Raw genomic sequence first — 26,515 nt, forward strand, 5'->3', positions numbered from 1 at the left:
GCTTCTTAGGAAGTATTCCGGAATCTTGCTGCCGGCAGGCCTCCGGCGGTTATGTGTGAACATCTCCTTGTAAATCCCCCGTGGTTTCTTGTACACCCGTGAAATTTGGCCAGGTTATGCAGTTTGCATTGCTGCACAATTCTGCCAGCCTAGCTCTGCCGCGGTTGCAAACATTCAGGCGTGGCAGCCAGATAGACTGGGCCCAGTAGGACACGACCAGCGGACTGGGTATATCTGCTTCTCGTTCTTCTCACCTGAGTGCTACTGATTCCAGCTTTGACAGCTACACTCTACTCAACCGGAGCAGTAAGCTGAACCTCAACTTATGGCACTTAGTGAAAGTGTTGAGAACTAGAGCTCAGTTGTTGGGCACGCCACCACTGTCCATCCAGCACTATGGACGGCACTGCCTACTTCTGCCTCTAATTAGTCTACGGTTGTGTTCAGCTGAATGACCTCTGCCGGGAACATTCAGAATGAGGTTCTGAGTTGATTCAACATGAGAGCGTTTCACTGCTTTCAAGGCTTCTTAGGAAGAATTCCGGAATCTTGCTGCCGGCAGGCCTCCGGCTGTTCCGGGTGAACATCTCCTTGTAAATCCCCCGTGGTTTCTTGTACACCCGTGAAATTTGGCCAGGTTATGCAGTTTGCATTGCTGCACAATTGCGCCTGCCTAGCTCTGCCGCGGTTGCAAACATTCAGGTGTGGCAGCCAGATAGGCTGGTCCCCGGAGGACACGGCCAGCGGACTGGGTATATCTGCTTCTCGTTCTTCTCACCTGAGTGCTACTGATTCCAGCTTTGACAGCTACACTCTACTCAACCGGAGCAGTAAGCTGAACCTCAACTTATGGCACTTTGTTACAGTGTTGAGAACTAGAGCTCAGTTGTCAGGCACGCCACCACTGTCCATCCAGCACTATGGACGGCACTGCCTACATCTGACTCTAATTAGTCCACGGTTGTGTTCAGCTCAATGACCTCTGCCGGGAACACTCAGAATGAGGTTCTGAGTTATTGCAACCTAGGAGGGTTTCACTGCTTTCAAGGCTTCTTAGGAAGAATTCCGGAATCTTGCTGCCTGCAGGCCTCCGGCTGTTCCGGGTGAACATCTCCTTGTAAATCCCCCGTGGTTTCTTGTACACCCGTGAAATTTGGCCAGGTTATGCAGTTTGCATTGCTGCACAATTGGGCCTGCCTCGCTCTGCCGAGGTTGCAAACATTCAGGCGTGGCAGCCAGATAGGCTGGTCCCGTAGGACACGGCCAGCGGACTGGGTATATCTGCTTTTCGTTCTTCTCACCTGAGTGCTACTGATTCCAGCTTTGTCAGCAACACTCTACTCAACCGGAGCAGTAAGCTGAACCTCAACTTATGGCACTTTGTGAAAGTGTTGAGAAGGACAGCTCTGTTGTTGGGCACGCCACCACTCTCCATCCAGCACTATGGACAGCACTGCCTACATCTGGCTCTAATTAGTCCACGGTTGTGTTCAGCCGAATGACCTCTGCCGGGAACACTCAGAATGAGCCTCTGAGTTATTGCAACATAGGAGCGTTTCACTGCTTTCAAGGCTTCTTAGAAAAAATTCCGGATTCTTGCTGCCGGCAGGCCTCCGGCTGTTCCGGGTGAACATCTGCTTGTAAATCCCCCGTGGTTTCTTGTACACCCGTGAAATTTGGCCAGGTTATGCAGTTTGCATTGCTGCACAATTGCGCCTGCCTAGCTCTGCCGCGGTTGCAAACATTCAGGCGTGGCAGCCAGATAGGCTGGTCCCCGGAGGACACGGCCAGGGGAATGGGTATATCTGCTTCTCGTTCTTCTCACCTGAGTGCTACTGATTCCAGCTTTGACAGCTACACTCTACTCAACCGGAGCAGTAAGCTGAACCTCAACTTATGGCACTTAGTGAAAGTGTTGAGAACTAGAGCTCAGTTGTTGGGCACGCCACCACTGTCCATCCAGCACTATGGACGGCACTGCCTACATCTGCCTCTAATTAGTCTACGGTTGTGTTCAGCTGAATGACCTCTGCCGGGAACACTCAGAATGAGGTTCTGAGTTATTGCAACATAGGAGCGATTCACTGCTTTCAAGGCTTCTTAGGAAGAATTCCGGAATCTTGATGCCTGCAGGCCTCCGGCTGTTCCGGGTGAACATCTCCTTGTAAATCCCCCGTGGTTTCTTGTACACCTGTGAAATTTGGCCAGGTTATGCAGTTTGCATTGCTGCACAATTGGGCCTGCCTAGCTCTGCCGCGGTTGCAAACATTCAGGCTTGGCAGCCAGATAGGCTGGTCCCCTTAGGACACGGCCAGCAGACTGGGTATATCTCCTTCCCCTTCTTCTCACCTGAGGGCTACTGATTCCAGCTTTGATGGCTACACTCTATTCAACCGGAGCAGTAAGTTGAACCTCAACTGATGGCACTTTGTGAAAGTGTTGAGAACTGGAGCTCAGTTGCTGGGCACGCCAAAACTGTCCATCCAGCACTATGGACGGCACGGCTTACATCTGGCTCTAATTAGTCCATGGTTGTGTTCAGCCGAATGACCTCTGCCAGGAACACTCAGATTGAGGTTCTGAGTTTTTGCAACATAGGAGCGTTTCACTGTTTTCAAGGCTTCTTAGGAAGAATTCCGGAATCTTGCTGCCGGCAGGCCTCCGGCGGTTATGTGTGAACATCTCCTTGTAAATCCCCCGTGGTTTCTTGTACACCCGTGAAATTTGGCCAGGTTATGCAGTTTGCATTGCTGCACAATTCTGCCTGCCTAGCTCTGCCGCGGTTTCAAACATTCAGGCGTGGCAGCCAGATAGACTTTGCCCAGTAGGACACGACCAGCGGACTGGGTATATCTGCTTCTCGTTCTTCTCACCTGAGTGCTACTGATTCCAGCTTTGACAGCTACACTCTACTCAACCGGAGCAGTAAGCTGATCCTCAACTTATGGCACTTAGTGAAAGTGTTGAGAACTAGAGCTCAGTTGTTGGGCACGCCACCACTGTCCATCCAGCACTATGGACGGCACTGCCTACTTCTGCCTCTAATTAGTCTACGGTTGTGTTCAGCTGAATGACCTCTGCCGGGAACATTCAGAATGAGGTTCTGAGTTGATTCAACATGAGAGCGTTTCACTGCTTTCAAGGCTTCTTAGGAAGAATTCCGGAATCTTGCTGCCGGCAGACCTCCGGCGGTTCCGGGTGAACATCTGCTTGTAAATCCCCGTGGTTTCTTGTACACCCGTGAAATTTGGCCAGGTTATGCAGTTTGCATTGCTGCACAATTGCGCCTGCCTAGCTCTGCCGCGGTTGCAAACATTCAGGCGTGGCAGCCAGATAGACTGGGCCCAGTAGGACACGACCAGCGGACTGGGTATATCTGTTTCTCGTTCTTCTCACCTGAGTGCTACTGATTCCAGCTTTGACAGCTACACTCTACTCAACCGGAGCAGTAAGCTGAACCTCAACTTATGGCACTTAGTGAAAGTGTTGAGAACTAGAGCTCAGTTGTTAGGCACGCCACCGCTGTCCATCCAGCACTATGGACGGCACTGCCTACACCTGGCTCTAATTAGTCCACGGTTGTGTTCAGCCGAATGACTTCTGCCTGGATCACTCAGAATGAGGTTCTGAGGTATTGCAACATAGGAGCGTTTCACTGCTTTCAAGGCTTCTTAGGAAGAATTCCGGAATCCTGCTGCCGGCAGGCCTCCGGCGGTTCCGTGTGAACATCTCCTTGTAAATCCCCCGTGGTTTCTTGTACACCCGTGAAATTTGGCCAGGTTATGCAGTTTGCATTGCTGCACAATTGCGCCTGCCTAGCTCTGCCGCGTTTGCAAACATTCAGGTGTGGCAGCCAGATAGGCTGGTCCCCGGAGGACACGGCCAGCAACCGGAGCAGTAAGCTGAACCTCAACTTATGGCACTTAGTGAAAGTGTTGAGAACTAGAGCTCAGTTGTTAGGCACGCCACCACTGTCCATCCAGCACTATGGACGGCACTGCCTACATCTGACTCTAATTAGTCCACGGTTGTGTTCAGCTCAATGACCTCTGCCGGGAACACTCAGAATGAGGTTCTGAGTTATTGCAACCTAGGAGCGTTTCACTGCTTTCAAGGCTTCTTAGGAAGAATTCCGGAATCTTGCTGCCTGCAGATCTCCGGCTGTTCCGGGTGAACATCTCCTTGTAAATGCCCCGTGGTTTCTTGTACACCCGTGAAATTTGGCCAGGTTATGCAGTTTGCATTGCTGCACAATTGCGCAGCCTAGCTCTGCCGCGGTTGCAAACATTCAGGCGTGGCAGCCAGATAGGCTGGTCCCCGGAGGACACGGCCAGCGGAATGGGTATATATGCTTTTCGTTCTTCTCACCTGAGTGCTACTGATTCCAGCTTTGACAGCTACACTCTACTCAACCGGAGCAGTAAGCTGAACCTCAACTTATGGCACTTTGTGAAAGTGTTGAGAACTAGAGCTCAGTTGTTGGGCACGCCACCACTGTCCATCCAGCACTATGGACGGCACTGCCTACATCTGCCTCTAATTAGTCTACGGTTGTGTTCAGCTGAATGACCTCTGCCGGGAACACTCAGAATGAGGTTCTGAGTTATTGCAACATAGGAGCGATTCACTGCTTTCAAGGCTTCTTAGGAAGAATTCCGGAATCTTGATGCCTGCAGGCCTCCGGCTGTTCCGGGTGAACATCTCCTTGTAAATCCCCCGTGGTTTCTTGTACACCTGTGAAATTTGGCCAGGTTATGCAGTTTGCATTGCTGCACAATTGGGCCTGCCTAGCTCTGCCGCGGTTGCAAACATTCAGGCTTGGCAGCCAGATAGGCTGGTCCCCTTAGGACACGGCCAGCAGACTGGGTATATCTCCTTCCCCTTCTTCTCACCTGAGGGCTACTGATTCCAGCTTTGATGGCTACACTCTATTCAACCGGAGCAGTAAGTTGAACCTCAACTGATGGCACTTTGTGAAAGTGTTGAGAACTGGAGCTCAGTTGTTGGGCACGCCAAAACTGTCCATCCAGCACTATGGACGGCACGGCCTACATCTGGCTCTAATTAGTCCATGGTTGTGTTCAGCCGAATGACCTCTGCCAGGAACACTTAGATTGAGGTTCTGAGTTTTTGCAACATAGGAGCGTTTCACTGTTTTCAAGGCTTCTTAGGAAGAATTCCGGAATCTTGCTGCCGGCAGGCCTCCGGCGGTTATGTGTGAACATCTCCTTGTAAATCCCCCGTGGTTTCTTGTACACCCGTGAAATTTGGCCAGGTTATGCAGTTTGCATTGCTGCACAATTGCGCCTGCCTAGCTCTGCCGCGGTAGCAAACATTCAGGTGTGGCAGCCAGATAGGCTGGTCCCCGGAGGACACGGCCAGCGGACTGGGTATATCTGCTTCTCGTTCTTCTCACCTGAGTGCTACTGATTCCAGCTTTGACAGCTACACTCTACTCAACCGGAGCAGTAAGCTGAACCTCAACTTATGGCACTTTGTTAAAGTGTTGAGAACTAGAGCTCAGTTGTCAGGCACGCCACCACTGTCCATCCAGCACTATGGACGGCACTGCCTACATCTGACTCTAATTAGTCCACGGTTGTGTTCAGCTCAATGACCTCTGCCGGGAACACTCAGAATGAGGTTCTGAGTTATTGCAACCTAGGAGGGTTTCACTGCTTTCAAGGCTTCTTAGGAAGAATTCCGGAATCTTGCTGCCTGCAGGCCTCCGGCTGTTCCGGGTGAACATCTCCTTGTAAATCCCCCGTGGTTTCTTGTACACCCGTGAAATTTGGCCAGGTTATGCAGTTTGCATTGCTGCACAATTGGGCCTGCCTCGCTCTGCCGAGGTTGCAAACATTCAGGCGTGGCAGCCAGATAGGCTGGTCCCGTAGGACACGGCCAGCGGACTGGGTATATCTGCTTCTCATTCTTCTCAACTGAGTGCTACTGATTCCAGCTTTGTCAGCTACACTCTACTCAACCGGAGCATTAAGCTGAACCTCAACTTATGGCACTTTGTGAAAGTGTTGAGAAGGACAGCTCTGTTGTTGGGCACGCCACCACTCTCCATCCAGCACTATGGACAGCACTGCCTACATCTGGCTCTAATTAGTCCACGGTTGTGTTCAGCCGAATGACCTCTGCCGGGAACACTCAGAATGAGCCTCTGAGTTATTGCAACATAGGAGCGTTTCACTGCTTTCAAGGCTTCTTAGGAAAAATTCCGGATTCTTGCTGCCGGCAGGCCTCCGGCGGTTCCGGGTGAACATCTGCTTGTAAATCCCCCGTGGTTTCTTGTACACCCGTGAAATTTGGCCAGGTTATGCAGTTTGCATTGCTGCACAATTGCGCCTGCCTAGCTCTGCCGCGGTTGCAAACATTCAGGCGTGGCAGCCAGATAGGCTGGTCCCCGGAGGACACGGCCAGGGGAATGGGTATATCTGCTTCTCGTTCTTCTCACCTGAGTGCTACTGATTCCAGTTTGACAGCTACACTCTACTCAACCGGAGCAGTAAGCTGAACCTCAACTTATGGCACTTTGTGAAAGTGTTGAGAACTAGAGCTCAGTTGTTGGGCACGCCACCACTGTCCATCCAGCACTATGGACGGCACTGCCTACATCTGCCTCTAATTAGTCTACGGTTGTGTTCAGCTGAATGACCTCTGCCGGGAACACTCAGAATGAGGTTCTGAGTTATTGCAACATAGGAGCGATTCACTGTTTTCAAGGCTTCTTAGGAAGAATTCCGGAATCTTGATGCCTGCAGGCCTCCGGCTGTTCCGGGTGAACATCTCCTTGTAAATCCCCCGTGGTTTCTTGTACACCTGTGAAATTTGGCCAGGTTATGCAGTTTGCATTGCTGCACAATTGGGCCTGCCTAGCTCTGCCGCGGTTGCAAACATTCAGGCTTGGCAGCCAGATAGGCTGGTCCCCTTAGGACACGGCCAGCAGACTGGGTATATCTCCTTCCCCTTCTTCTCACCTGAGGGCTACTGATTCCAGCTTTGATGGCTACACTCTATTCAACCGGAGCAGTAAGTTGAACCTCAACTGATGGCACTTTGTGAAAGTGTTGAGAACTGGAGCTCAGTTGCTGGGCACGCCAAAACTGTCCATCCAGCACTATGGACGGCACGGCTTACATCTGGCTCTAATTAGTCCATGGTTGTGTTCAGCCGAATGACCTCTGCCAGGAACACTCAGATTGAGGTTCTGAGTTTTTGCAACATAGGAGCGTTTCACTGTTTTCAAGGCTTCTTAGGAAGAATTCCGGAATCTTGCTGCCGGCAGGCCTCCGGCGGTTATGTGTGAACATCTCCTTGTAAATCCCCCGTGGTTTCTTGTACACCCGTGAAATTTGGCCAGGTTATGCAGTTTGCATTGCTGCACAATTCTGCCTGCCTAGCTCTGCCGCGGTTTCAAACATTCAGGCGTGGCAGCCAGATAGACTTTGCCCAGTAGGACACGACCAGCGGACTGGGTATATCTGCTTCTCGTTCTTCTCACCTGAGTGCTACTGATTCCAGCTTTGACAGCTACACTCTACTCAACCGGAGCAGTAAGCTGATCCTCAACTTATGGCACTTAGTGAAAGTGTTGAGAACTAGAGCTCAGTTGTTGGGCACGCCACCACTGTCCATCCAGCACTATGGACGGCACTGCCTACTTCTGCCTCTAATTAGTCTACGGTTGTGTTCAGCTGAATGACCTCTGCCGGGAACATTCAGAATGAGGTTCTGAGTTGATTCAACATGAGAGCGTTTCACTGCTTTCAAGGCTTCTTAGGAAGAATTCCGGAATCTTGCTGCCGGCAGGCCTCCGGCGGTTCCGGGTGAACATCTGCTTGTAAATCCCCGTGGTTTCTTGTACACCCGTGAAATTTGGCCAGGTTATGCAGTTTGCATTGCTGCACAATTGCGCCTGCCTAGCTCTGCCGCGGTTGCAAACATTCAGGCGTGGCAGCCAGATAGACTGGGCCCAGTAGGACACGACCAGCGGACTGGGTATATCTGCTTCTCGTTCTTCTCACCTGAGTGCTACTGATTCCAGCTTTGACAGCTACACTCTACTCAACCGGAGCAGTAAGCTGAACCTCAACTTATGGCACTTAGTGAAAGTGTTGAGAACTAGAGCTCAGTTGTTAGGCACGCCACCGCTGTCCATCCAGCACTATGGACGGCACTGCCTACACCTGGCTCTAATTAGTCCACGGTTGTGTTCAGCCGAATGACTTCTGCCTGGATCACTCAGAATGAGGTTCTGAGGTATTGCAACATAGGAGCGTTTCACTGCTTTCAAGGCTTCTTAGGAAGAATTCCGGAATCCTGCTGCCGGCAGGCCTCCGGCGGTTCCGGGTGAACATCTCCTTGTAAATCCCCCGTGGTTTCTTGTACACCCGTGAAATTTGGCCAGGTTATGCAGTTTGCATTGCTGCACAATTGCGCCTGCCTAGCTCTGCCGCCGTTGCAAACATTCAGGTGTGGCAGCCAGATAGGCTGGTCCCCGGAGGACACGGCCAGCGGACTGGGTATATCTGCTTCTCGTTCTTCTCACCTGAGTGCTACTGATTCCAGCTTTGACAGCTACACTCTACTCAACCGGAGCAGTAAGCTGAACCTCAACTTATGGCACTTAGTGAAAGTGTTGAGAACTAGAGCTCAGTTGTTAGGCACGCCACCACTGTCCATCCAGCACTATGGACGGCACTGCCTACATCTGACTCTAATTAGTCCACGGTTGTGTTCAGCTCAATGACCTCTGCCGGGAACACTCAGAATGAGGTTCTGAGTTATTGCAACCTAGGAGCGTTTCACTGCTTTCAAGGCTTCTTAGGAAGAATTCCGGAATCTTGCTGCCTGCATACCTCCGGCGGTTCCGGGTGAACATCTCCTTGTAAATGCCCCGTGGTTTCTTGTACACCCGTGAAATTTGGCCAGGTTATGCAGTTTGCATTGCTGCACAATTGCGCAGCCTAGCTCTGCCGCGGTTGCAAACATTCAAGCGTGGCAGCCAGATAGGCTGGTCCCCGGAGGACACGGCCAGCGGAATGGGTATATATGCTTTTCATTCTTCTCACCTGAGTGCTACTGATTCCAGCTTTGACAGCTACACTCTACTCAACCGGAGCAGTAAGCTGAACCTCAACTTATGGCACTTTGTGAAAGTGTTGAGAACTAGAGCTCAGTTGTTGGGCACGCCACCACTGTCCATCCAGCACTATGGACGGCACTGCCTACATCTGCCTCTAATTAGTCTACGGTTGTGTTCAGCTGAATGACCTCTGCCGGGAACACTCAGAATGAGGTTCTGAGTTATTGCAACATAGGAGCGATTCACTGCTTTCAAGGCTTCTTAGGAAGAATTCCGGAATCTTGATGCCTGCAGGCCTCCGGCTGTTCCGGGTGAACATCTCCTTGTAAATCCCCCGTGGTTTCTTGTACACCTGTGAAATTTGGCCAGGTTATGCAGTTTGCATTGCTGCACAATTGGGCCTGCCTAGCTCTGCCGCGGTTGCAAACATTCAGGCTTGGCAGCCAGATAGGCTGGTCCCCTTAGGACACGGCCAGCAGACTGGGTATATCTCCTTCCCCTTCTTCTCACCTGAGGGCTACTGATTCCAGCTTTGATGGCTACACTCTATTCAACCGGAGCAGTAAGTTGAACCTCAACTGATGGCACTTTGTGAAAGTGTTGAGAACTGGAGCTCAGTTGTTAGGCACGCCAAAACTGTCCATCCAGCACTATGGACGGCACGGCCTACATCTGGCTCTAATTAGTCCATGGTTGTGTTCAGCCGAATGACCTCTGCCAGGAACACTTAGATTGAGGTTCTGAGTTTTTGCAACATAGGAGCGTTTCACTGTTTTCAAGGCTTCTTAGGAAGAATTCCGGAATCTTGCTGCCGGCAGGCCTCCGGCGGTTATGTGTGAACATCTCCTTGTAAATCCCCCGTGGTTTCTTGTACACCCGTGAAATTTGGCCAGGTTATGCAGTTTGCATTGCTGCACAATTCTGCCAGCCTAGCTCTGCCGCGGTTGCAAACATTCAGGCGTGCCAGCCAGATAGATTGGTCCCCGGAGGACACGACCAGCGGACTGGGTATATCTGCTTCTCGTTCTTCTCACCTGAGTGCTACTGATTCCAGCTTTGACAGCTACACTCTACTCAACCGGAGCAGTAAGCTGATGCTCAACTTATGGCACTTAGTGAAAGTGTTGAGAACTAGAGCTCAGTTGTTGGGCACGCCACCACTGTCCATCCAGCACTATGGACGGCACTGCCTACTTCTGCCTCTAATTAGTCTACGGTTGTGTTCAGCTGAATGACCTCTGCCGGGAATATTCAGAATGAGGTTCTGAGTTGATTCAACATGAGAGCGTTTCACTGCTTTCAAGGCTTCTTAGGAAGAATTCCGGAATCTTGCTGCCGGCAGGCCTCCGGCTGTTCCGGGTGAACATCTCCTTGTAAATCCCCCGTGGTTTCTTGTACACCCGTGAAATTTGGCCAGGTTATGCAGTTTGCATTGCTGCACGATTGCGCCTGCCTAGCTCTGCCGCGGTTGCAAACATTCAGGTGTGGCAGCCAGATAGGCTGGTCCCCGGAGGACACGGCCAGCGGACTGGGTATATCTGCTTCTCGTTCTTCTCACCTGAGTGCTACTGATTCCAGCTTTGACAGCTACACTCTACTCAACCGGAGCAGTAAGCTGAACCTCAACTTATGGCACTTTGTTAAAGTGTTGAGAACTAGAGCTCAGTTGTCAGGCACGCCACCACTGTCCATCCAGCACTATGGACGGCACTGCTTACATCTGACTCTAATTAGTCCACGGTTGTGTTCAGCTCAATGACCTCTGCCGGGAACACTCAGAATGAGGTTCTGAGTTATTGCAACCTAGCAGGGTTTCACTGCTTTCAAGGCTTCTTAGGAAGAATTCCGGAATCTTGCTGCCTGCAGGCCTCCGGCTGTTCCGGGTGAACATCTCCTTGTAAATCCCCCGTGGTTTCTTGTACACCCGTGAAATTTGGCCAGGTTATGCAGTTTGCATTGCTGCACAATTGGGCCTGCCTCGCTCTGCCGAGGTTGCAAACATTCAGGCGTGGCAGCCAGATAGGCTGGTCCCCGGAGGACACGGCCAGGGGAATGGGTATATCTGCTTCTCGTTCTTCTCACCTGAGTGCTACTGATTCCAGCTTTGACAGCTACACTCTACTCAACCGGAGCAGTAAGCTGAACCTCAACTTATGGCACTTAGTGAAAGTGTTGAGAACTAGAGCTCAGTTGTTGGGCACGCCACCACTGTCCATCCAGCACTATGGACGGCACTGCCTACATCTGCCTCTAATTAGTCTACGGTTGTGTTCAGCTGAATGACCTCTGCCGGGAACACTCAGAATGAGGTTCTGAGTTATTGCAACATAGGAGCGATTCACTGCTTTCAAGGCTTCTTAGGAAGAATTCCGGAATCTTGATGCCTGCAGGCCTCCGGCTGTTCCGGGTGAACATCTCCTTGTAAATCCCCCGTGGTTTCTTGTACACCTGTGAAATTTGGCCAGGTTATGCAGTTTGCATTGCTGCACAATTGGGCCTGCCTAGCTCTGCCGCGGTTGCAAACATTCAGGCTTGGCAGCCAGATAGGCTGGTCCCCTTAGGACACGGCCAGCAGACTGGGTATATCTGCTTCTCGTTCTTCTCACCTGAGTGCTACTGATTCCAGCTTTGACAGCTACACTCTACTCAACCGGAGCAGTAAGCTGAACCTCAACTTATGGCACTTAGTGAAAGTGTTGAGAACTAGAGCTCAGTTGTTAGGCACGCCACCGCTGTCCATCCAGCACTATGGACGGCACTGCCTACATCTGACTCTAATTAGTCCACGGTTGTGTTCAGCTCAATGACCTCTGCCGGGAACACTCAGAATGAGGTTCTGAGTTATTGCAACCTAGGAGCGTTTCACTGCTTTCAAGGCTTCTTAGGAAGAATTCCGGAATCTTGCTGCCTGCAGGCCTCGGGCTGTTCCGGGTGAACATCTCCTTGTAAATCCCCCGTGGTTTCTTGTACACCCGTGAAATTTGGCCAGGTTATGCAGTTTTCATTGCTGCACAATTGCGCCTGCCTAGCTCTGCCGAGGTTGCAAACATTCAGGCGTGGCAGCCAGATAGGCTGGTCCCGTAGGACACGGCCAGCGGACTGGGTATATCTGTTTCTCGTTCTTCTCACCTGAGTGCTACTGATTCCAGCTTTGTCAGCTACACTCTACTCAACCGGAGCAGTAAGCTGAACCTCAACTTATGGCACTTTGTGAAAGTGTTGAGAAGGAGAGCTCAGTTGTTGGGCACGCCACCACTCTCCATCCAGCACTATGGACAGCACTGCCTACATCTGGCTCTAATTAGTCCACGGTTGTGTTCAGCTGAATGACCTCTGCCGGGAACACTCAGAATGAGCCCCTGAGTTATTGCAACATAGGAGCGTTTAACTGCTTTCAAGGCTTCTTAGGAAGAATTCCGGATTCTTGCTGCCGGCAGGCCTCCGGCGGTTCCGGGTGAACATCTGCTTGTAAATCCCCCGTGGTTTCTTGTACACCCGTGAAATTTGGACAGGTTATGCAGTTTGCATTGCTGAACAATTGCGCCTGCCTACCTCTGCCGCGGTTGCAAACATTCAGGCGTGGCAGCCAGATAGTCTGGTCCCCGGAGGACACGGCCAGCGGACTGGGTATATATGCTTTTCGTTCTTCTCACCTGAGTGCTACTGATTCCAGCTTTGACAGCTACACTCTACTCAACCGGAGCAGTAAGCTGAACCTCAACTTATGGCACTTTGTGAAAGTGTTGAGAACTAGAGCTCAGTTGTTGGGCACGCCACCACTGTCCATCCAGCACTATGGACGGCACTGCCTACATCTGCCTCTAATTAGTCTACGGTTGTGTTCAGCTGAATGACCTCTGCCGGGAACACTCAGAATAAGTTTCTGAGTTATTGCAACATAGGAGCGATTCACTGCTATCAAGGCTTCTTAGGAAGAATTCCGGAATCTTGATGCCTGCAGGCCTCCGGCTGTTCCGGGTGAACATCTCCTTGTAAATCCCCCGTGGTTTCTTGTACCCCTGTGAAATTTGGCCTGGTTATGCAGTTTGCATTGCTGCACAGTTGGCCTGCCTAGCTCTGCCGCGGTTGCAAACATTCAGGCTTGGCAGCCAGATAGGCTGGTCCCCTTAGGACACGGCCAGCAGACTGGGTATATCTCCTTCCCCTTCTTCTCACCTGAGGGCTACTGATTCCAGCTTTGATGGCTACACTCTATTCAACCGGAGCAGTAAGTTGAACCTCAACTGATGGCACTTTGTGAAAGTGTTGAGAACCGGAGCTCAGTTTTTGGGCACGCCAAAACTGTCCATCCAGCACTATGGACGGCACGGCCTACATCTGGCTCTAATTAGTCCATGGTTGTGTTCAGCCGAATGACCTCTGCCAGGAACACTCAGATTGAGGTTCTGAGTTATTGCAACATAGGAGCGTTTCACTGTTTTCAAGGCTTCTTAGGAAGAATTCCGGAATCTTGCTGCCGGCAGGCCTCCGGCGGTTCCGTGTGAACATCTCCTTGTAAATCCCCCGTGGTTTCTTGTGAACCCGTGAAATTTGGCCAGGTTATGCAGTTTGCATTGCTGCACAATTCTGCCTGCCTAGCTCTGCCGCGGTTGCAAACATTCAGGCGTGGCAGCCAGATAGACTGGGCCCAGTAGGACACGACCAGCGGACTGGGTATATCTGCTTCTCGTTCTTCTCACCTGAGTGCTACTGATTCCAGCTTTGACAGCTACACTCTACTCAACCGGAGCAGTAAGCTGATCCTCAACTTATGGCACTTAGTGAAAGTGTTGAGAACTAGTGCTCAGTTGTTGGGCACGCCACCACTGTCCATCCAGCACTATGGACGGCACTGCCTACTTCTGCCTCTAATTAGTCTAAGGTTGTGTTCAGCTGAATGACCTCTGCCGGGAACATTCAGAATGAGGTTCTGAGTTGATTCAACATGAGAGCGTTTCACTGCTTTCAAGGCTTCTTAGGAAGAATTCCGGAATCTTGCTGCCTGCAGGCCTCCGGCTGTTCCGGGTGAACATCTCCTTGTAAATCCCCCGTGGTTTCTTGTACACCCGTGAAATTTGGCCAGGTTATGCAGTTTGCATTGCTGCACAATTGCGCCTGCCTAGCTCTGCCGCGGTTGCAAACATTCAGGTGTGGCAGCCAGATAGGCTGGTCCCCGGAGGACACGGCCAGCGGACTGGGTATATCTGCTTCTCGTTCTTCTCACCTTAGTGCTACTGATTCCATCTTTGACAGCTACACTCTACTCAACCGGAGCAGTAAGCTGAACCTCAACTTATGGCACTTAGTGAAAGTGTTGAGAACTAGAGCTCAGTTGTTAGGCACGCCACCACTGTCCATCCAGCACTATGGACGGCACTGCCTACATCTGACTCTAATTAGTCCACGGTTGTGTTCAGCTCAATGACCTCTGCCGGGAACACTCAGAATGAGGTTCTGAGTTATTGCAACCTAGGAGCGTTTCACTGCTTTCAAGGCTTCTTAGGAAGAATTCCGGAAACTTGCTGCCTGCAGGCCTCCGGAGGTTCCGGGTGAACATCTCCTTGTAAATCCCCCGTGGTTTCTTGTACACCCGTGAAATTTGGCCAGGTTATGCAGTTTGCATTGCTGCACAATTGCGCCTGCCTCGCTCTGCCGCGGTTGCAAACATTCAGGCGTGGCAGCCAGATAGGCTGGTCCCGTAGGACACGGCCAGCGGACTGGGTATATCTGCTTCTCGTTCTTCTCACCTGAGTGCTACTGATTCCAGCTTTGTCAGCTACACTCTACTCAACCGGAGCAGTAAGCTGAACCTCAACTTATGGCACTTTGTGAAAGTGTTGAGAAGGACAGCTCAGTTGTTGGGCACGCCACCACTGTCCATCCAGCACTATGGACGGCACTGCCTACTTCTGCCTCTAATTAGTCTACGGTTGTGTTCAGCTGAATGACCTCTGCCGGGAGCATTCAGAATGAGGTTCTGAGTTGATTCAACATGAGAGCGTTTCACTGCTTTCAAGGCTTCTTAGGAAGAATTTCGGAATCTTGCTGTCGGCAGGCCTCCGGCTGTTCCGGGTGAACATCTCCTTGTAAATCCCCCGTGGTTTCTTGTACACCCGTGAAATTTGGCCAGGTTATGCAGTTTGCATTGCTGCACAATTGCGCCTGCCTAGCTGTGCCGCGGTTGCAAACATTCAGGTGTGGCAGCCAGATAGGCTGGTCCCCGGAGGACACGGCCAGCGGACTGGGTATATCGGCTTCTCGTTTTTCTCACCTGAGTGTTACGGATTCCAGCTTTGACAGCTACACTCTACTCAACCGGAGCAGTAAGCTGAACCTCAACTTATGGCACTTTGTGAAAGTGTTGAGAACGGGAGCTCAGTTTTTTTGCACGCCACCACTCTCCATCCAGCACTATGGACAGCACTGCCTACATCTGGCTCTAATTAGTCCACGGTTGTGTTCAGCCGAATGACCTCTGCCGGGAACACTCAGAATGAGCCTCTCAGTTATTGCAACATAGGAGCGTTTAACTGCTTTCAAGGCTTCTTAGGAAGAATTCCGGAATCTTGCTGCCGGCAGGCCTCCGGCGGTTCCGGGTGAACATCTGCTTGTAAATCCCCCGTGGTTTCTTGTACACCCGTGAAATTTGGCCAGGTTATGCAGTTTGCATTGCTGCACAATTCTGCCTGCCTAGCTCTGCCGCGGTTGCAAACATTCAGGCGTGGCAGCCAGATAGACTGGGCCCAGTAGGTCACGACCAGCCGACTGGGTATATCTGCTTCTCGTTCTTCTCACCTGAGTGCTACTGATTCCAGCTTTGACAGCTACACTCTACTCAACCGGAGCAGTAAGCTGATCCTCAACTTATGGCACTTAGTGAAAGTGTTGAGAACTAGAGCTCAGTTGTTGGGCACGCCACCACTGTCCATCCAGCCCTATGGACGGCACTGCCTACTTCTGCCTCTAATTAGTCTACGGTTGTGTTCAGCTGAATGACCTCTGCCGGGAACATTCAGAATGAGGTTCTGAGTTGATTCAACATGAGAGCGTTTCACTGCTTTCAAGGCTTCTTAGGAAGAATTCCGGAATCTTGCTGCCTGCAGGCCTCCGGCGGTTCCGGGTGAACATCTCCTTGTAAATCCCCCGTGGTTTCTTGTACACCCGTGAAATTTGGCCAGGTTATGCAGTTTGCATTGCTGCACAATTGCGCCTGCCTAGCTCTGCCGAGGTTGCAAACATTCAGGCGTGGCAGCCAGATAGGCTGGTCCCGTAGGACACGGCCAGCGGACTGGGTATATCTGCTTCTCGTTCTTCTCACCTGAGTGCTACTGGTTCCAGCTTTGTCAGCTACACTCTACTCAACCGGAGCAGTAAGCTGAACCTCAACTTATGGCACTTTGTGAAAGTGTTGAGAACGGGAGCTCAGTTGTTGGGCACGCCACCACTCTCCATCCAGCACTATGGACAGCACTGCCTACATCTGGCTCTAATTAGTCCACGGTTGTGTTCAGCCGAATGACCTCTGCCGGGAACACTCAGAATGAGCCTCTGAGTTATTGCAACATAGGAGCGTTTAACTGCTTTCAAGGCTTCTTAGGAAGAATTCCGGATTCTTGCTGCCGGCAGGCCTCCGGCTGTTCCGGGTGAACATCTGCTTGTAAATCCCCCGTGGTTTCTTGTACACCCGTGAAATTTGGACAGGTTATGCAGTTTGCATTGCTGCACAATTGCGCCTGCCTAGCTCTGCCGCGGTTGCAAACATTCAGGCGTGGCAGCCAGATAGGCTGGTCCCCGGAGGACACGGCCAGTGGAATGGGTATATCTCCTTCCCCTTCTTCTCACCTGAGGGCTACTGATTCCAGCTTTGATGGCTACACTCTATTCAACCGGAGCAGTAAGTTGAACCTCAACTGATGGCACTTTGTGAAAGTGTTGAGAACTGGAGCTCAGTTGTTGGGCACGCCAAAACTGTCCATCCAGCACTATGGACGGCACGGCCTACATCTGGCTCTAATTAGTCCATGGTTGTGTTCAGCCGAATGACCTCTGCCAGGAACACTCAGATTGAGGTTCTGAGTTATTGCAACATAGGAGCGTTTCACTGTTTTCAAGGCTTCTTAGGAAGAATTCCGGAATCTTCCTGCCGGCAGGCCTCCGGCGGTTCCGTGTGAACATCTCCTTGTAAATCCCCCGTAGTTTCTTGTACACCCGTGAAATTTGGCCAGGTTATGCAGTTTGCATTGCTGCACAATTCTGCCTGCCTAGCTCTGCCACGGTTGCAAACATTCAGGCGTGGCAGCCAGATAGACTGGGCCCAGTAGGACACGATCAGGGGACTGGGTATATCTGCTTCTCGTTCTTCTCACCTGAGTGCTACTGATTCCAGCTTTGACAGCTACACTCTACTCAACCGGAGCAGTAAGCTGATCCTCAACTTATGGCACTTAGTGAAAGTGTTGAGAACTAGAGCTCAGTTGTTGGGCACGCCACCACTGTCCATCCAGCACTATGGACGGCACTGCCTACTTCTGCCTCTAATTAGTCTACGGTTGTGTTCAGCTGAATGACCTCTGCCGGGAACATTCAGAATGAAGTTCTGAGTTGATTCAACATGAGAGCGTTTCACTGCTTTCAAGGCTTCTTAGGAAGAATTCCGGAATCTTGCTGCCGGCAGGCCTCCGGCTGTTCCGGGTGAACATCTCCTTGTAAATCCCCCGTGGTTTCTTGTACACCCGTTAAATTTGGCCAGGTTATGCAGTTTGCATTGCTGCACAATTGCGCCTGCCTAGCTCTGCCGCGGTTGCAAACATTCAGGCGTGGCAGCCAGATAGACTGGGCCCAGTAGGACACGACCAGCGGACTGGGTATATCTGCTTCTCGTTCTTCTCACCTGAGTGCTACTGATTCCAGCTTTGTCAGCTACACTCTACTCAACCGGAGCAGAAAGGTGATCCTCAACTTATGGCACTTAGTGAAAGTGTTGAGAACTAGAGCTCAGTTGTTAGGCACGCCACCACTGTCCATCCAGCACTATGGACGGCACTGCCTACATGTGGCTCTAATTAGTCCACGGTTGTGTTCAGCTGAATGACCTCTGCCGGGAACACTCAGAATGAGCCTCTGAGTTATTGCAACATAGGAGCGATTCACTGCTTTCAAGGCTTCTTAGGAAGAATTCCGGAATCTTGCTGCCGGCAGGCCTCCGGCAGTTCCGGGTGAACATCTCCTTGTAAATCCCCCGTGGTTTCTTGTACACCTGTGAAATTTGGCCAGGTTATGCAGTTTGCATTGCTGCACAATTTGGCCTGCCTAGCTCTGCCGGGGTTGCAAACATTCAGGCTTGGCAGCCAGATAGGCTGGTCCCCTTAGGACACGGCCAGCAGACTGGGTATATCTCCTTCCCCTTCTTCTCACCTGAGGGCTACTGATTCCAGCTTTGATGGCTACACTCTATTCAACCGGAGCAGTAAGTTGAACCTCAACTGATGGCACTTTGTGAAAGTGTTGAGAACTGGAGCTCAGTTGTTGGGCACGCCAAAACTGTCCATCCAGCACTATGGATGGCACGGCCTAAATCTGGCTCTAATTAGTCCATGGTTGTGTTCAGCCGAATGACCTCTGCCAGGAACACTCAGAATGAGCCTCTGAGTTATTGCAACATAGGAGCGATTCACTGCTTTCAAGGCTTCTTAGGAAGAATTCAGGAATCTTGCTGCCGGCAGGCCTCCGGCTGTTCCGGGTGAACATCTCCTTGTAAATCCCCCGTGGTTTCTTGTACACCCGTGAAATTTGGCCAGGTTATGCAGTTTGCATTGCTGCACAATTGCGCCTGCCTAGCTCTGCCGCGGTTGCAAACATTCATTCGTGGCAGCCAGATAGGCTGGTCCCCGGAGGACACGGTCAGCGGACTGGGTATATCTCCTTCCCCTTCTTCTCACCTGAGGGCTACTGATTCCAGCTTTGATGGCTACACTCTATTCAACCGGAGCAGTAAGTTGAACCTCAACTGATGGCACTTTGTGAAAGTGTTGAGAACGGGCGCTCAGTTGTTGGGCACGCCACCACTCTCCATCCAGCACTATGGACAGCACTGCCTACATCTGGCTCTAATTAGTCCACGGTTGTGTTCAGCCGAATGACCTCTGCCGGGAACACTCAGAATGAGCCTCTGAGTTATTGCAACATAGGAGCGTTTAACTGCTTTCAAGGCTTCTTAGGAAGAATTCCGGATTCTTGCTGCCGGCAGGCCTCCGGCGGTTCCGGGTGAACATCTCCTTGTAAATCCCCCGTGGTTTCTTGTACACCCGTGAAATTTGGCCAGGTTATACAGTTTGCATTGCTGCACAATTGCGCCTGCCTAGCTCTGCCGCGGTTGCAAACATTCAGGCGTGGCAGCCAGATAGGCTGGTCCCCGGAGGACACGGCCAGCGGAATGGGTATATCTGCTTCTCGTTCTTCTCACCTGAGTGCTACTGAATCCAGCTTTGACAGCTACACTCTACTCAACCGGAGCAGTAAGCTGATCCTCAACTCATGGCACTTTGTGAAAGTGTTGAGAAGTAGAGCTCAGTTGTTGGGCACGCCACCACTCTCCATCCAGCACTATTGACGGCACTGCCTACATCTGGCTCTAATTAGTCCACGGTTGTGTTCAGCTCAATGACCTCTGCCGGGAACACTCAGAATGAGGTTCTGAGTTATTGCAACCTAGGAGCGTTTCACTGCTTTCAAGGCTTCTTAGGAAGAATTCCGGAATCTTGCTGCCTGCAGGCCTCAGGCGGTTCCGGGTGAACATCTCCTTGTAAATCCCCCGTGGTTTCTTGTACACCCGTGAAATTTGGCCAGGTTATGCAGTTTGCATTGCTGCACAATTGCGCCTGCCTAGCTCTGCGGAGGTTGCAAACATTCAGGCGTGGCAGCCAGATAGGCTGGTCCCCGGAGGACACGGCCAGCGGACTGGGTATATCTCCTTCCCATTCTTCTCACCTGAGTGCTACAGATTCCAGCTTTGACGGCTACACTCTACTCAACCGGAGCAGTAAGCTGAACCTCAACTTATGGCACTTTGTGAAAGTGTTGAGAACGAGAGCTCAGTTGTTGGGCACGCCACCACTCTCCATCCAGCACTATGGACAGCACTGCCTACATCTGGCTCTAATTAGTCCACGGTTGTGTTGAGCCGAATGACCTCTGCCGGGAACACTCAGAATGAGCCTCTGAGTAATTGCAACATAGGAGCGTTTAACTGCTTTCAAGGCTTCTTAGGAAGAATTCCGGATTCTTGCTGCCGGCAGGCCTCCGGCGGTTTCGGGTGAACATCTGCTTGTAAATCCCCCGTGGTTTCTTGTACACCCGTGAAATTTGGCCAGGTTATGCAGTTTGCATTGCTGCACAATCGCGCCTGCCTAGCTCTGCCGCGGTTGCAAACATTCAGGCGTGGCAGCCAGATAGGCTGGTCCCCGGAGGACACGGCCAGCGGAATGGGTATATCTGCTTCTCGTTCTTCTCACCTGAGTGCTACTGATTCTAGCTTTGACAGCTACACTCTACTCAACGGGAGCAGTAAGCTGAACCTCAACTTATGGCACTTTGTGAAAGTGTTGAGAACTAGAGCGCAGTTGTTGGGCACGCCACCACTGTCCATCCAGCACTATGGACGGCACTGCCTACATCTGCCTCTAATTAGTCTACGGTTGTGTTCAGCTGAATGACCTCTGCCGGGAACACTCAGAATGAGGTTCTGAGTTATTGCAACATAGGAGCGATTCACTGCTTTCAAGGCTTCTTAGGAAGAATTCCGGAATCTTGATGCCTGCAGGCCTCCGGCTGTTCCGGGTGAACATCTCCTTGTAAATCCCCCGTGGTTTCTTGTACACCTGTGAAATTTGGCCAGGTTATGCAGTTTGCATTGCTGCACAATTGGGCCTGCCTAGCTCTGCCGCGGTTGCAAACATTCAGGCTTGGCAGCCAGATAGGCTGGTCCCCTTAGGACACGGCCAGCAGACTGGGTATATCTCCTTCCCCTTCTTCTCACCTGAGGGCTACTGATTCCAGCTTTGATGGCTACACTCTATTCAACCGGAGCAGTAAGTTGAACCTCAACTGATGGCACTTTGTGAAAGTGTTGAGAACTGGAGCTCAGTTGTTGGGCACGCCAAAACTGTCCATCCAGCACTATGGACGGCACGGCCTACATCTGGCTCTAATTAGTCCATGGTTGTGTTCAGCCGAATGACCTCTGCCAGGAACACTCACATTGAGGTTCTGAGTTATTGCAACATAGGAGCGTTTCACTGTTTTCAAGGCTTCTTAGGAAGAATTCCGGAATCTTGCTGCCGGCAGGCCTCCGTCGGTTATGTGTGAACATCTCCTTGTAAATCCCCCGTGGTTTCTTGTACACCCTTGAAATTTGGCCAGGTTATGCAGTTTGCATTGCTGTACAATTCTGCCTGCCTAGCTCTGCCGCGGTTGCAAACATTCAGGCGTGGCAGCCAGATAGACTGGGCCCAGTAGGACAGGACCAGCAGACTGGGTATATCTGCTTCTCGTTCTTCTCACCTGAGTGCTACTGATTCCAGCTTTGACAGCTACACTCTACTCAACCGGAGCAGTAAGCTGATCCTCAACTTATGGCACTTAGTGAAAGTGTTGAGAACTAGAGCTCAGTTGTTGGGCACGCCACCACTGTCCATCCAGCACTATGGACGGCACTGCCTACTTCTGCCTCTAATTAGTCTACGGTTGTGTTCAGCTGAATGACCTCTGCCGGGAACATTCAGAATGAGGTTCTGAGTTGATTCAACATGAGAGCGTTTCACTGCTTTCAAGGCTTCTTAGGAAGAATTCCGGAATCTTGCTGCCGGCAGGCCTCCGGCTGTTCCGGGTGAACATCTCCTTGTAAATCCCCCGTGGTTTCTTGTACACCCGTGAAATTTGGCCAGGTTATGCAGTTTGCATTGCTGCACAATTGCGCCTGCCTAGCTCTGCCGCGGTTGCAAACATTCAGGTGTGGCAGCCAGATAGGCTGGTCCCCGGAAGACACGGCCAGCGAACTGGGTATATCTGCTTCTCGTTCTTCTCACCTGAGTGCTACTGATTCCAGCTTTGACAGCTACACTCTACTCAACCGGAGCAGTAAGCTGAACCTCAACTTATGGCACTTTGTTAAAGTGTTGAGAACTAGAGCTCTGTTGTTAGGCACGCCACCACTGTCCATCCGCACTATGGACGTCACTGCCTACATCTGACTCTAATTAGTCCACGGTTGTGTTCAGCTCAATGACCTCTGCCGGGAACACTCAGAATGAGGTTCTGAGTTATTGCAACCTAGGAGCGTTTCACTACTTTCAAGGCTTCTTAGATAGAATTGCGGAATCTTGCTGCCTGCAGGTCTCCGGCGGTTCCGGGTGAACATCTCCTTGTAAATCCCCCGTGGTTTCTTGTACACCCGGGAAATTTGGCCAGGTTATGCAGTTTGCATTGCTGCACAATTGCGCCTGCCTAGCTCTGCCGCGGTTGCAAACATTCAGGCGTGGCAGCCAGATAGGCTGGTCCCGTAGGACACGGCCAGCGGACTGGGTATATCTGCTTCTCGTTCTTCTCACCTGAGTGCTACTGATTCCAGCTTAGTCAGCTACACACTACTCAACCGGAGCAGTAAGCTGAACCTCAACTTATGGCACTTTGTGAAAGTGTTGAGAACGAGAGCTCAGTTGTTGGGCACGCCACCACTCTCCATCCAGCACTATGGACAGCACTGCCTACATCTGGCTCTAATTAGTCCACGGTTGTGTTCAGTCGAATGACCTCTGCCGGGAACACTCAGAATGAGCCTCTGAGTTATTGCAACATGGGAGCGTTTAACTGCTTTCAAGGCTTCTTAGGAAGAATTCCGGATTCTTGCTGCCGGCAGGCCTCCGGCGGTTCCGGGTGAACATCTGCTTGTAAATCCCCCGTGGTTTCTTGTACACCCGTGAAATTTGGCCAGGTTATGCAGTTTGCATTGCTGCACAATTCTGCCTGCCTAGCTCTGCCTCGTTGCAAACATTCAGGCGTGACAGCCAGATAGACTGGTCCCAGTAGGACACGACCAGCGGACTGGGTATATCTGCTTCTCGTACTTCTCACCTGAGTGCTACTGTTTCCAGCTTTGACAGCTACACTCTACTCAACCGGAGCAGTAAGCTGAACCTCAACTTATGGCACTTTGTGATAGTGTTGAGAACTAGAGCTCAGTTGTTGGGCACGCCACCACTGTCCATCCAGCACTATGGACGGCACTGCCTACATCTGCCTCTAATTAGTATACGGTTGTGTTCAGCTGAATGACCTCTGCCGGGAACACTCAGAATGAGGTTCTGAGTTATTGCAACATAGGAGCGATTCACTGCTTTCAAGGCTTCTTAGGAAGAATTCCGGAATCTTCCTGCCGGCAGGCCTCCGGCTGTTCCGGGTGAACATCTCCTTGTAAATCCCCCGTGGTTTCTTGTACACCTGTGAAATTTGGCCAGGTTATGCAGTTTGCATTGCTGCACAATTGGGCCTGCCTAGCTCTGCCGCGGTAGCAAACATTCAGGCGTGGCAGCCAGATAGGCTGGTCCCCTTAGGACACGGCCAGCAGACTGGGTATTTGTCCTTCCCCTTCTTGTCACCTGAGGACTACTGATTCCAGCTTTGATGGCTACACTCTATTCAACCGGAGCAGTAAGTTGAACCTCAACTGATGGCACTTTGTGAAAGTGTTGAGAACTGGAGCTCAGTTGTTGGGCACGCCAACACGGTCCATCCAGCACTATGGACGGCAAGGCCTTCATCTGGCTCTAATTAGTCCATGGTTGTGTTCAGCCGAATGACCTCTGCCAGGAACACTCAGATTGAGGTTCTGAGTTATTGCAACATAGGAGCGTTTCACTGCTTTCAAGGCTTCTAAGGAAGAATTCCGGAATCTTTCTGCCAGCAGGCCTCCGGCGGTTCCGTGTGAACATCTCCTTGTAAATCCCCCGTGGTTTCTTGTACACCCGTGAAATTTGGCCAGTTTATGCAGTTTGCATTGCGGCACAATTCTGCCTGCCTAGCTCTGCCGCGGTTGCAAACATTCAGGTGTGGCAGCCAGATAGTCTGGTCCCCGGAGGACACGGACAGCGGACTGGGTAAATCTGCATCTCGTTCTTCTCACCTGAGTGCTACTGATTCCAGCTTTGACAGCTACACTCTACTTAACCGGAGCAGTAAGCTGAACCTCAACTTATGGCACTTTGTTAAAGTGTTGAGAACTAGAGCTCAGTTGTTAGGCACGCCACCACTGTCCATCCAGCTCTATGGATGGCACTGCTTACATCTGCCTCTAATTAGTCCACGGTTGTGTTCAGCTGAATGACCTCTGCCGGGAACACTCAGAATGAGGTTCTGAGTTATTGCAACCTAGGAGCGTTTCACTGCTTTCAAGGCTTCTTTGGAAGAATTCCGGAATCTTGCTGCCTGCAGGCCTCCGGCGGTTCCGGGTGAACATCTCCTTGTAAATCCCCCGTGGTTTCTTGTACACCCTTGAAATTTGGCCAGGTTATGCAGTTTGCATTGCTGCGCAATTGCGCCTGCCTAGCTGTGCCGCGGTTGCAAACATTCAGGCGTGGCAGCCAGATAGGCTGGTCCCCGGAAGACACGGCCAGCAGACTGGGTATATCTGCTTCTCGTTCTTCTCACCTGAGTGCTACTGATACCAGCTATGACAGCTACACTCTACTCAACGGGAGCAGTAAGCTGAACCTCAACTGATGGCACTTTGTGAAAGTGTTGAGAAGTAGAGCTCAGTTGTTGGGCACACCACCACTCTCCATCCAGCACTATGGACGGCACTGCTTACATCTGGCTCTAATTAGTCCACGGTTGTGTTCAGCTGAATGACCTCTGCCGGGAACACTCAGAATGAGCCTCTGAGTTATTGCAACATAGGAGCGATTCACTGCTTTCAAGGCTTCTTAGGAAGAATTCAGGAATCTTGCTGCCGGCAGGCCTCCGGCGGTTCCGGGTGAACATCTCCTTGTAAATCCCCCGTGGTTTCTTGTACACCCGTGAAATTTGGCCAGGTTATGCAGTTTGCATTGCTGCACAATTGCGCCTGCCTCGCTCTGCCGCGGTTGCAAACATTCAGGCGTGGCAGCCAGATAGGCTGGTCCCCAGAGGACGCGGCCAGCGGACTCGGTATATCTCCTTCCCATTCTTCTCACCTGAGTGCTACAGATTCCAGCTTTGACGGCTACACTCTACTCAACTGGAGCAGTAAGCTGAACCTCAACTGATGGCACTTTGTGAAAGTGTTGAGAACTAGAGCTCAGTTGTTTGGCATGCCACCACTGTCCATCCAGCACTATACGGCACTGCCTACATCTGGCTCTAATTAGTCCACGGTTGTGTTCAGCCGAATGACCTCTGCCTGGATCACTCAGAATGAGGTTCTGAGGTATTGCAACATAGGAGCGTTTCACTGCTTTCAAGGCTTCTTAGGAAGAGTACCAGAATCTTGCTGCCTGCAGGCCTCCGGCGGTTCCGGGTGAACATCTCCTTTTAAATCCCCCGTGGTTTCTTGTACACCCGTGAAATTTGGCCAGGTTATGCAGTTTGCATTGCTACACAATTGCGCCTGCGTAGCTCTGCCGCGGTTGCAAACATTCAGGCGTGGCAGCCACATAGTCTGGTCCCCTTAAGACACGGCCAGCAGACTGGGTATATCTGCTTCTCGTTCTTCTCACCTGAGTGCTACTGATTCCAGCTTTGACAGCTTCAATCTACTCAACCGGAGCAGTAAGCTGAACCTCAACTCATGGCACTTTGTGAAAGTGTTGAGAACTAGAGCTCAGTTATTGGGCACGCCACCACTGTCCATCCAGCACTATGGACGGCACTGGCTACAACTGACTCTAATTAGTCCACGGTTGTGTTCAGCTGAATTACCTCTGCAGGGAACACTCAGAATGAGGGTCTGAGTTATTGCAACATAGGAGCGTTTCACTGCTTTCAAGGCTTCTTAGGAAGAATTTCGGAATCTTGCTGCCGGCAGGCCTCTGGCTGTTCCTGACGAACATCTCCTTGTAAATCCCCCGTGGTTTCTTGTACACCCGTGAAATTTGGCCAGGTTATGCAGTTTGCATTGCTGCACAATTGCGCCTGCCTAGCTCTGCCGCGGTTGCAAACATTCAGGCGTGGCAGGCAGATAAGCTGGTCCCCTTTGGACACGGCCAGCGAACTGGGTATATCTCCTTCCCATTCTTCTCACCTGAATGCTACTGATTCCAGCTTTGACGGCTACACTCTACTCAACTGGAGCGCAGTAAGTTGAACCTCAACTGATGGCACTTTGTGAAAGTGTTGAGAACTAGAGCTCAGTTGTTTGTCATGCCACCACTGTCCATCCAGCACTATAGACGG

This window comes from Dipodomys merriami, unplaced genomic scaffold, assembly GCF_024711535.1.
Source record: "Dipodomys merriami isolate MVZ:Mamm:240054 unplaced genomic scaffold, mDipMer1.0.p SCAF_1, whole genome shotgun sequence".
Classification (NCBI taxonomy): domain Eukaryota; kingdom Metazoa; phylum Chordata; class Mammalia; order Rodentia; family Heteromyidae; genus Dipodomys; species Dipodomys merriami.